Here is a 10401-nt window from a genome sequence, read left to right as displayed (position 1 = left end):
TGGAGGGTCATGTATCATCGTGCCGTACGTGTTGTAAATCAAGCTTCGAGGTATTGCGAAGTATACATTTGAATTCCTTATCCTGTGGTACAGGTCTGTGGATGGGCTGTCAAACTTTACCGAGCTCTTTTCGGATTTTGAACAAAATGGGGAGCACATTTTAGTTGATGATACAGGAATGGGGGAGGTATGTGGTTGCTGATATCTGTGCCTGTATTCCCTATCGTCTATGTGTGTCATTTACCTGAGGGTTGTAGAGATGAAGATAAAGAACACTTATGGAAAATGCAATGATATTCTATGTCAGGGAAATGTACATCTGTCGTTGAAGTTGTGTTCGGTATCTGTTGAGAGTCGTCTTCTTTGCGCTGTATTGCTCCTTGGGCATGAGCAAATAGCTTTGTCAGAGCCATCGGATTTACAAAAAATGTTGGGCTAGCGTGAGTTTAAAAATACTAGGGAAACTGGGGATCCATGGCAAAGTTCATCAAGTGTCCATATCATAGGTTGTCAAAACTTCATCTTTGGTGCTTGTCTGGTGTCTGTATAGCGTCTCGTCAACTTCCTCGTCCAAGGGGGTCTTTGTATCTTGGAGAAAAGCAGAAAAACAGGTGAAAGAAACGGACCGTATAATCGCATTTTCATCACATTCTGGTTTCTATCATTGGGTCATAAATCAAATCCAGGTTAATTACAGTTTCCTCACTCCTCAAGCTCATCACTTTTGTACTTTGTTTGCACCTCATTAAAGCCTGCCCGCATCTAAATATCAATCCAATAGATATAACAACACCTAAGATACATAGGAGGAACTTTCCAACATCCATTATGACTCCTTGAGCCCAGTCTCCTAAACCGGAGAACCAATTTCGTGGGTTCAACCATGACACCCAACCAGTCAGCTCATTACCTACAGCAGCAAGGGTGAGATTGTGTTTTCGACGAAATTCCCACTTCAATTGGAGAATATCGTCCATCTTTTGGTCTATGACCTCTACCGGATCCTCGGTGCTATTTGTGATATACGTGCAACACTTTATGCCGTACTGTGTTGCCAATGTAACACAATATCCGCCTGTTACTGCTGTAAGATAATTAAGAACCATCCTATGCTGAACTAGTTCTGTTTTATAAGCTTGAAGTTCTCTTCCAGTGTATCTGAATGTGTCATCATACATTTCAGTGATATTATCTAACAAATTGGCGAGTGCGGAAATGTATCTATAATTCATCACTCCTCGAGCGGTGCGAGTGAAATCTAACGCTACCAGAACCTGAATCCCGGTGGATTCATGGATAAGATCAGAGGCCGGGTGCTCTAACCTTTCTGACAGTTGTCTTTTAACTCGGTGCTCGTAATGAGTGTGAGTATAAGGAGCTTGGGCACCACGGTGTATGTCCTTCATTTTGTCATGTGTAACAGTCATCACTTCAGGCAATACTTTTCCAATATAACACAATCCTTCAGAGTTTGGGGCAAGCCACTTGTACGCCTTTCTCCCGCATATGAAATATGCGTCATCGGGGAGAACACATGGGACGGAGAAGGACATGACCATGTTACAGACCTTCCAGGTGAAATCTCCTGACCCTAATTCTTCCATCTGCTTAATGCACGTATCAGGTTGTACGATATGTGCACAGTATCCTGGTGATACTTCTCCAACTCTAGTAATTCTATTTCCTAGGGTGTATCTATACCGGAAAGATTTTCCTCTACTGGCTATGTGGCGTACAAGCTCTGTATCTGTAGGCATTCTATCTGCTCTGTGTGAAAAGGTCATGGTTAAATTGCTCCACGACACTTCCCAATTTCCCGGTTTTCTGGGATTGGAGATGTTGAAACATAAGAGGGACCTATCCACATGGTATTGGTGGAGCTTCAAACTAGGAGGGCTGGAGATATTAAACCTCCGGTCCACCGGTCTCCCACCACTTAGCTCAAGTACCTCCCCTAACGTTAAAGGAAATGGTACTAGCCCTGATTTGCTATGACCCTGAGGTACTTGAGAGCATACCCAACAATCTGTTTTATTTAACACGTTACCCACTAAGGAGTGATGGTCACTCAATGGATGCTGGTCCATATGGATATTAAGACTGGATTGGCATTTCTTTATGCATCCATCTTCAACCATTATCACAGAGCCTACAGATACAGTTTTTCTTTTTTTGAACTAACAATCCTTCAAAGAAAATGTTTACAGATAACATGGTTGTTAGATCGTGCCCGGTACTCGCCTTTGCTTGGTGATTGGGTTGCTATTGGAAATTTACACCTCCGTCTCAGTCATCAGGACCTTTCTGGATCCTTTCTCGACCTCACTGGTACTCTCACCGAAACAGACTGCTCTGGTCAACATCATGGTTAACGGGGAAAATCCATATCACAGTCTCTTGGGGCAAGTCCATCTTACAGGAGGAGAAAAGAAGAAATTTGTAAAGGGGGCATAAGAAAACAGTTTGAGGGGGGAGAGAACTTGTTACGATAATAAGTTCTCTCGTCTTGTTGTTCTTCTTGTTCTGCTGTCCTCTCAAAGGTGCTGTCTCTCAGTCTTCCAAACGAACATTCTGGTGATGCAATATTCCTTCCCAACCGACGATCTTTCTGTAAGGAGCAAAAATCTGGCATTACCATTGGTCCAACTGAGGGGTGACATAGCATCTTTAAACCATGGAAACATGAGTGAGAAGAGAGAGAAAACACAAAAAAAACAAAAGAGATAGAGAACAATTCATGTGCATATATACATTACATAACTCGACAATAACCATCAATAAGAAAAGAGAAACAAAGCATTTTTTTAAACATTGTCAACATTAAGAAAACATTGTTAGCATTAGAAAAACATTGTCAGACTTATTAGGCTGTCATATCTATGTGTCTAATGGTCTCCTTGAGCAGTCCCTCCCCACCAGCACCTGCATTACTCCACTGTCTGTATCTGGCCAGAAATACATTGTGGCGGAGGTCATGCTGGGGTTTGGTAGACTTCTGCAAGGACCAAGTGGATATGCAATGTGTGAATTCTTACCAATAATCGTCAGAGATGGGGATAGCGAGAGAGAGAGAGGGAAAAAAAAAAAAAACATTTCACAGATACATTTACAACGTTTCACCTGGTCATTCCGGTGTCTTCAGTGAATGACCTCCCACTTTGTTAACCGTTACCTCAGGCTTACCATCAGTCCTAATGATCACCTTTCCTGACTATGTGATCCCTAATTATAATTGTGTGTGTTATAATTTTGCTCATTTCTTGGTCTAGGGGGTCTAACTTTATGTGGGTTATTACAGTTGTTGGCATAATGCCCTTCTCTTCTACAATTGTAACAAATCCTTGGCTTTCTCCATGTGCTAGGGGCCTGGGGTTCCGGTCGACTTGATGCATTCTCTAGTGCTTGGATGTTTAGTGTCATCAACCGCTCTCCCTGCGCTTCCCTGGTTCTTTTGATATTTCGGTCATGCTCGATAGCGGACTCTCTTAATGCTGCAACCGAGATACCTCTCCAATGAGGTATTGAGGTTTGTACCCTAATTTTTAGTGTGTCTTTCAAGTTGCTCGCTAATACGGACACAGCTACCTCTCTGTGGTGTACATTAGTTTCAATGTCATCTATACCAGTGTACCTAGCCATATCCTGCAGAGCCCGGTGAAAATACTCTTCTGCGGATTCACCTTCTTTTTGTCTTATTGTATAGATTTTATTCCACTTTGCTACTGTAGGAAAATATTCTTTCAACTGTAGATTGATTCTTTTTACATTATCTTGGTTATACTCGTTTGTTAGTGGCACTTCCTCATCTAGCTTACAATCAGCGATAAATTTCAATGAATCAACATCGGGGGGTAAACATGCCCTCAAAACTGTCCTCCAATCTTTGTTATTCGGCTCTGCAGTATGTCCTAGCACTCTAATGTATCTTTGACAAGCAACTAAGTCTTTCCTGGGATCAGGAAATTCAGACAGAATTGTTCTTAATTCTGTTCGGGAAAAAGGGCAGTACATGGCGATGTTCCTGACAGGAGTGATTCCTGAAGAGTCAGTTTCCCCATTTGGTACTGCAATTACCCTAACAGGATTAAGTCCAGTAATGTCATTCTGAATTGATTCTATTATATAAGGTACATTTGTTTGTGCGTGATGTATAATACCATACATACCTGTGGACACGACCTCACCTGACCCTCCATTAGGGGGTTTGATTACAGTTTTTACCGATTGGGTCGCGTCCACCTGGATGTCTTGTGTGATGGCTTCTGGAGGAGGTGCCGACATCGTTCTGGGTTCACTTTCTTGTTGGTGTTCCTGAGGAAAGTTTAACATGGGGTGCGACTTGCATGGGTTAATAGTTGTACATTCAACAGCATTACAATTAGCATTGTTACATTTATCACATTTATTCTTATTATCTGTACTACTGTTGCTAAGAGCATTTTTATTGTTTACCCTTGTGCTTCTCTCCGCAACCACAATCCCCTCCATTGCCATCTCTCCCCTCTCAAGATGAAAGTTAGGTAAGTAAGTTACATTTCTTTGCATTTCACTCTCCTGTTGCCATATCTGTAAACAATCATAATGCTTGATTCGTCTCTTTGCTGATTTGATGAGACATATCCTTCGCCTTAAATTACGCAACACCTCTGAGTCAAAACTACCTATCCCGGGAAATGGTGTCTTATCCCCCGCAGTCATTCGTGTCCATTCATCACAAAAGGTCTCAGTGTGGGGACCATATTTCCCCCACATTACTGACCGAGCAGACCCTTGGGGTCTGCAAGCCTCTGGAGTCTGAATCCTGACCTCCGACCGTCTCTGTATTGTGCACTTGGCTGCCATTGTGGACCTTTTTAACACAGAAAAACTTCCTAAAATGCACCAAACACAGAACTTCGTTGGAAATCCTTAAAGCTCTTCCACTGAACTTCTTCTGCTCCGGGTATCTCCGTTCCGCCTTCTAGCAGACACGTGTAGCCGTTGCAGGCCCTATCTCTAGAGATTTTCCTGAGAAAATTCCCTTCCTTTTTCTTTACACAAATCACGCTTGCATGTGCTCCCTACAACACGTATGAGGGCAAGATTTACGCATGGATATACGACCTCATATCACGTTGCGTTATTGGTCACACATACAACCGTGCGGTCCAATCGTACCACTTATAGACACTTGTTGCCCATAAATGGTAGGATCATTGGAGTCTCCCTACTGTGCTCCAAAACAGCCAGAGCGTAATACAACGAAAACTTTATCACACTCTGTTGCACGTTTTCACTCAGATCGTGCTCATCACGTTCCACATAGATCACAAAGTTCACAAAGCGGGATTATCACATAGATCACAAAGTCCACAAAGCGGGATTCAATACACTCATACCGTTTTCAACCCAATATCATTCTTATAGTTTTCTGATCAGAAAAATCATTTCCCGTAGTCTGATAGCTCTCCCCAGAGGTATTACAGTAAAGTAAGGTATTTAAACTAAGTTTTGGAAAGCTGAAATCAATTTGTGCTATTTATCGCCTTGCATTATTTACCGCGTTGCGCTACTTATCGCTTTGCGTTGAAAATCAACTTGTGGTTTGAGTTACGTGGGCGTACACAGACGCTCCTTTGCGTAATATACGCTGCGTGCGTCTGCCTTTGGATTGCGTACGCTAGTCTTCGTTAGAGACACGTGTACGCAAACAAAGATCCACCGTAACACAATTTCTACTTTTATCAATGTAGAGGATCCTTTATCATCTACCGCGCACCACACTGACAAGCTGTGTGTTTGTCTATATTTTAACTATATTACTTTTACTCAAACTATTGAAATAGCGGCAAATCTCTCTCAGCACGTTTATTAACTATAAAACTGGCAGACAGGAGAGTGATATACGAAAATACACAAATGAAAAAGAAATGCAGATATATATATGTGCGTGTCCGCAAGACAGAAAAATAAACAGTTTTAAAAGACACTAGCGTTTTGTTCTTACCTCCGGTTCCCGGATTCCTTCAGCACTCGTTATCTAAGCGAAGCAGACGCTTATCCCGTCAGCACTACGAGACAACCTCCCGCCCTTTGCTGAGGGATAATGTCTGCTGATCTACCTAGTGCAGATATGTGAAGGACAGGACGAGTCCCCAATTGACAATGCTAAATTCCTTTGTCGTATAAACAACCCTTTATGAAGTCTAAGAACACTGTACGCTGCTTACTTAAGAAGTACCGTAAGGGTACGCTATTTGCGTAACGATCGCTCAGCCGTAGGCGAGACGCTCAAGCGTCACGTTCGCTCACGGCCCAGTGATCACAGGACAACACGTTATTGGTTATGACTAGAGTAATGATTCGCTATGGCGTAGCGGACGCTCGAGACCACGAGGAGATCACCAGCGGCGCAGACGCTCACAACGCTATACCTTTATGTCTAAACCTTATACCAATGAAATGCACAGAATACCTTAATGTGAGTACAGGGTGTAAGTGCAACCTTGTGTAACCTGACTAACTACAAAGCTGCTTGAGCGTCACCGACGCTCAAGTGAACACTTAACACTATAGAAAATACACAGATACTGGTTTAGGGTCCAAAGCCTATTAACTGTATTATATCTAATATACTTGTAAAAGGGGATAACAGTACAAATGATACACTACAATATAACAGAGACTTCCTAACCAAAATACAATACTATCTAATACAATACAATACTAGTCTAGGGGAGATGTGAGAGAAAAGAGAAAGGAGAGAGAGAGAGAGAGAAATGGAGAGAGATGAGAGAAATTGGCTCACAGTAAGACAATGATTACGGAGAGAAACTTACGCACAAGGGTAAACGATCGCATGCGCCTGGACATCCAGCACCCGATTTTCAGCAATGAGAACCGTTGAAGAGTGAGAGCTGGATGTGGTCGGCCTGCCTATTTATGCCCCACACACAATGCAATCTTACAGTCCCTACAATCCCATTGTCCATTGGACGTCGGAATTCGGCCCTGCATCATAACAAAAGGTCATAGGTTGATTCATACAGGTGGGCTGTGACGATTTCAAACAGCTCAGGTGGGTGGGGAACTAGGTTTCCCGCCGCATACCTGAGTATGAGTAAATAATAGAAATGGACATAAACTTCTTATGTCCATAACTATTCGCACGAGCGATTAATACGCTCCAAACCAACACCGGAATATTGCTATTTAAATACTCTTCCGATGGGTACCAAACACTACTGCATGACTCCTGTTAGACCCTTCCTACGATACAAAGAGGGATTCCTCAGCTCAGAGACATTCTATATTAACCAAACTTTCAGAATCTATCAAAGGGACCATGATCTACAAACCACGTTATTACTGAAAATATGTAACGAATGAGTCGCACGCTACGATTACATAAACTCTACCGTAAATACGCATACCGTGCGCCCGCGGGTGCACGCTATTGCGGGTATGCGCCTTCACGGGAGAGCGTACGCATGCGCAGCGCGGACCAGTGTGCGGTGCAAATATGGCAGTGTGTATGGGGATATTTTTCTGACTTTGACAAAACCCTAGACAACGACATGACATACGAAATTGGGATCAGGGACCGCAGAGACGGGGTTATGAGCCACATGCAGGGGAAACAAGAAGGTATCCCCCAAAAAGAGACTGGCAAGTCTCTGATAATACCCATTTACCTCCTTCACAGGTAATAGCTGCCACTACAGTGCAGGGAGGTCAAAACGCACCATAGGGGTGTGGCCACACCTGTAATCTGCAGCCAGTGAAATTAATTGCAAATCTTGGAAGTGAACCCGAGGTCACAATTGATGTAGCTGGTAAATCTCTAAATTTCCTTGTAGATACGGGGGCGGCCAAGTCAGTGATAAATTCGACCGTGGGCATTAGAACCACTGGTAAAACAATTCCAGCCATGGGAGTGACAGGAGTAGTACGACAATACCCTTTAAGCAAACCAACAGAGGTTACGATAGGGCCTTTGCATACCAAGCATTCTTTCCTGCTGGCTGCATCAGCTCCGACTAATCTCTTAGGGAGAGATCTACTGTGCAAAATGGGATGCGTCATATACTGTACTCCTGAAGGTGTGTTTTTGGACATTCCCGAGAACCACGCTCAGGAAGCGCAGGATATGCTAGACTCCCCAACAAGATTAATGTCACACACTGTTATTGTAAATAGGTGTCCTTCCAAGATAGAAGAAATGACGTCCCAGGTACCAGATTCACTGTGGACCAAGGATGGACAAGACACTGGATTGATGGCAAATGTAGCCCCAGTAGTTGTACAAGTAAAAGATGGTAGGATAGCTCCAAAAATCCCACAGTACCCTCTGAAGCCAGAGGTGGAGTTAGGAGTTTACCCTGTAATAGAGCGCTTGCTACAACAGGGCATTCTGGTAAGGACGTCCAGCACTGCCAATAGCCCCATCTTCCCGGTTAAAAAGAGTGGGGGGGAGGGGTTACAGATTAGTGCAGGATCTAAGAGGGGTCAACAAAATAGTTGAGAGCCAATTCCCCGTAGTGCCAAATCCAGCTGTTATCCTTATGCAAATCCCTCCCACTGCCAAATTTTTCACTGTGATTGACCTCTGCTCTGCTTTCTTCTCGGTACCCCTGCATCCTGACAGTCAATATTTGTTTGCATTCACATACAGAGGAGTCCAATACACATGGACTCGATTACCACAAGGTTTCATAGACAGCCCAAGTATATTTTACCAGGCTTTGCATGATTGTTTACAGTCTTTCCAACCAGAGAGTGGATCAATATTGATACAGTATGTGGATGATTTACTCCTGTGTTCAGATTCACTGGAAGCGTCCCTGAAGGATACGAAACAGCTCCTGTTTCATCTTTCAGACACAGGACACAAGGTTTCCAAAGACAAGTTGCAATTATGCCAAACTAAAGTAAAATATTTAGGACACTGTCTGACACAAGGACTGAGACACCTGACCACTGATAGAATCCAAGCAATTAGAGACATGACACTGCCACAAACCCAGCAACAGATTAGAACGTTTTTAGGAATGTGTGGGTATTGCCGTAACTGGATCCCAGGTTTTTCCATTCTAGCATTACCTTTGCAGGAGATGGTCTCATCAAACAAACCTGATCGGATTTCACATACAGACGAATCTGAGATGGCATTTGAGAGACTTAAACAGTGCCTAACGCAGGCACCAACATTAGGTATGCCAGACTACGGGAAACCCTTTGAGCTGTACGGAACAGAAAGTGCTGGTTGCGCGGCAGGCGTCCTAACCCAAAAGCACGGTGATGCCAGCAGGCCGGTAGCTTACTACAGCGCTCAGCTAGATACGGTAGCGCGATCCCTCCCCACATGCTTGCGAAGTGTTGCTGCGATAGCATTGCTAGTAACGAAAAGCGAAGATGTAGTGCTAGGTCACAACCTCACAATCCATACACCGCATGCAGTGTCAGCCTTGCTGAATTCGGCTCAAACTAGACACGTCTCATCAGCGCGGTTTACAAGATGGGAATTGGCATTAATGGCCCCCGTAAACATCGCCATAAGGAGATGCAGTGCATTAAATCCTGCAACATATCTCCCAGGTGTGCCTGGACAGGCACAAAGGGTGGAGGATGAGAGTAATAGTGAAGGAGGATTTAATACAAGGGATGACATGCATGATTGTATGGAATATTTGACCCAAAATTTCACGGCAAGGCCTGACATCAGTGACAACCCACTGGAAGATGTAGATTTTACTTTCTACACTGACGGTAGTTGTCACAGACAGACGGACTCGGGAGACTTGTGTACTGGATACGCAGTCGTAGATGACCAAGGCACCATAGAAGCAGAACCGCTAGGCCCACCTCACTCAGCCCAGGTTGCTGAACTGGTTGCCCTAACCAGAGCATGTGAATTGGCTAAGGGCAAGTCAGCCAATATCTACACCGATTCTAGATACGCCTTCGGGGTAGTCCATGATTTCGGAGCCCTATGGCGCCTCAGAAATTTCATGACGGCAGCTGGTACACCGGTAGCGCATGCAGCTCACATCAAAAGGCTTCTAACAGCGATACAGGAACCCGACAGAGTGGCTGTTATCAAGTGTAAAGCACACACATATAGCCAGGACCCAGTATCACTTGGTAACAGCCGAGCAGACGAAGCTGCTAAGTTAGCAGCCGGTACCCCCAGACAGACAGACACCACACAACTGATGGTATTTAATACCATCAACACACAGAAGTTGTGTGAAATGCAAAATTTGTGTTCCACACAGGAAAAGGCAGTTTGGAGGTCAAAAGGATATGGCCAGGAGTCCTCAGGACTCTGGACAGATGGACAGGGTAAACCAGTGGCACCCAGAGCATACCTCCCATGTTTAGCTGAAGCAGCACATGGGCTGACTCATCTGGGCAAGGAAG

The sequence above is a fragment of the Pseudophryne corroboree genome, chromosome 4 (assembly GCF_028390025.1).
Source record: "Pseudophryne corroboree isolate aPseCor3 chromosome 4, aPseCor3.hap2, whole genome shotgun sequence".
Classification (NCBI taxonomy): Eukaryota; Metazoa; Chordata; class Amphibia; order Anura; family Myobatrachidae; genus Pseudophryne; species Pseudophryne corroboree.
Note: the sequence above shows the minus strand (reverse complement) of the source record.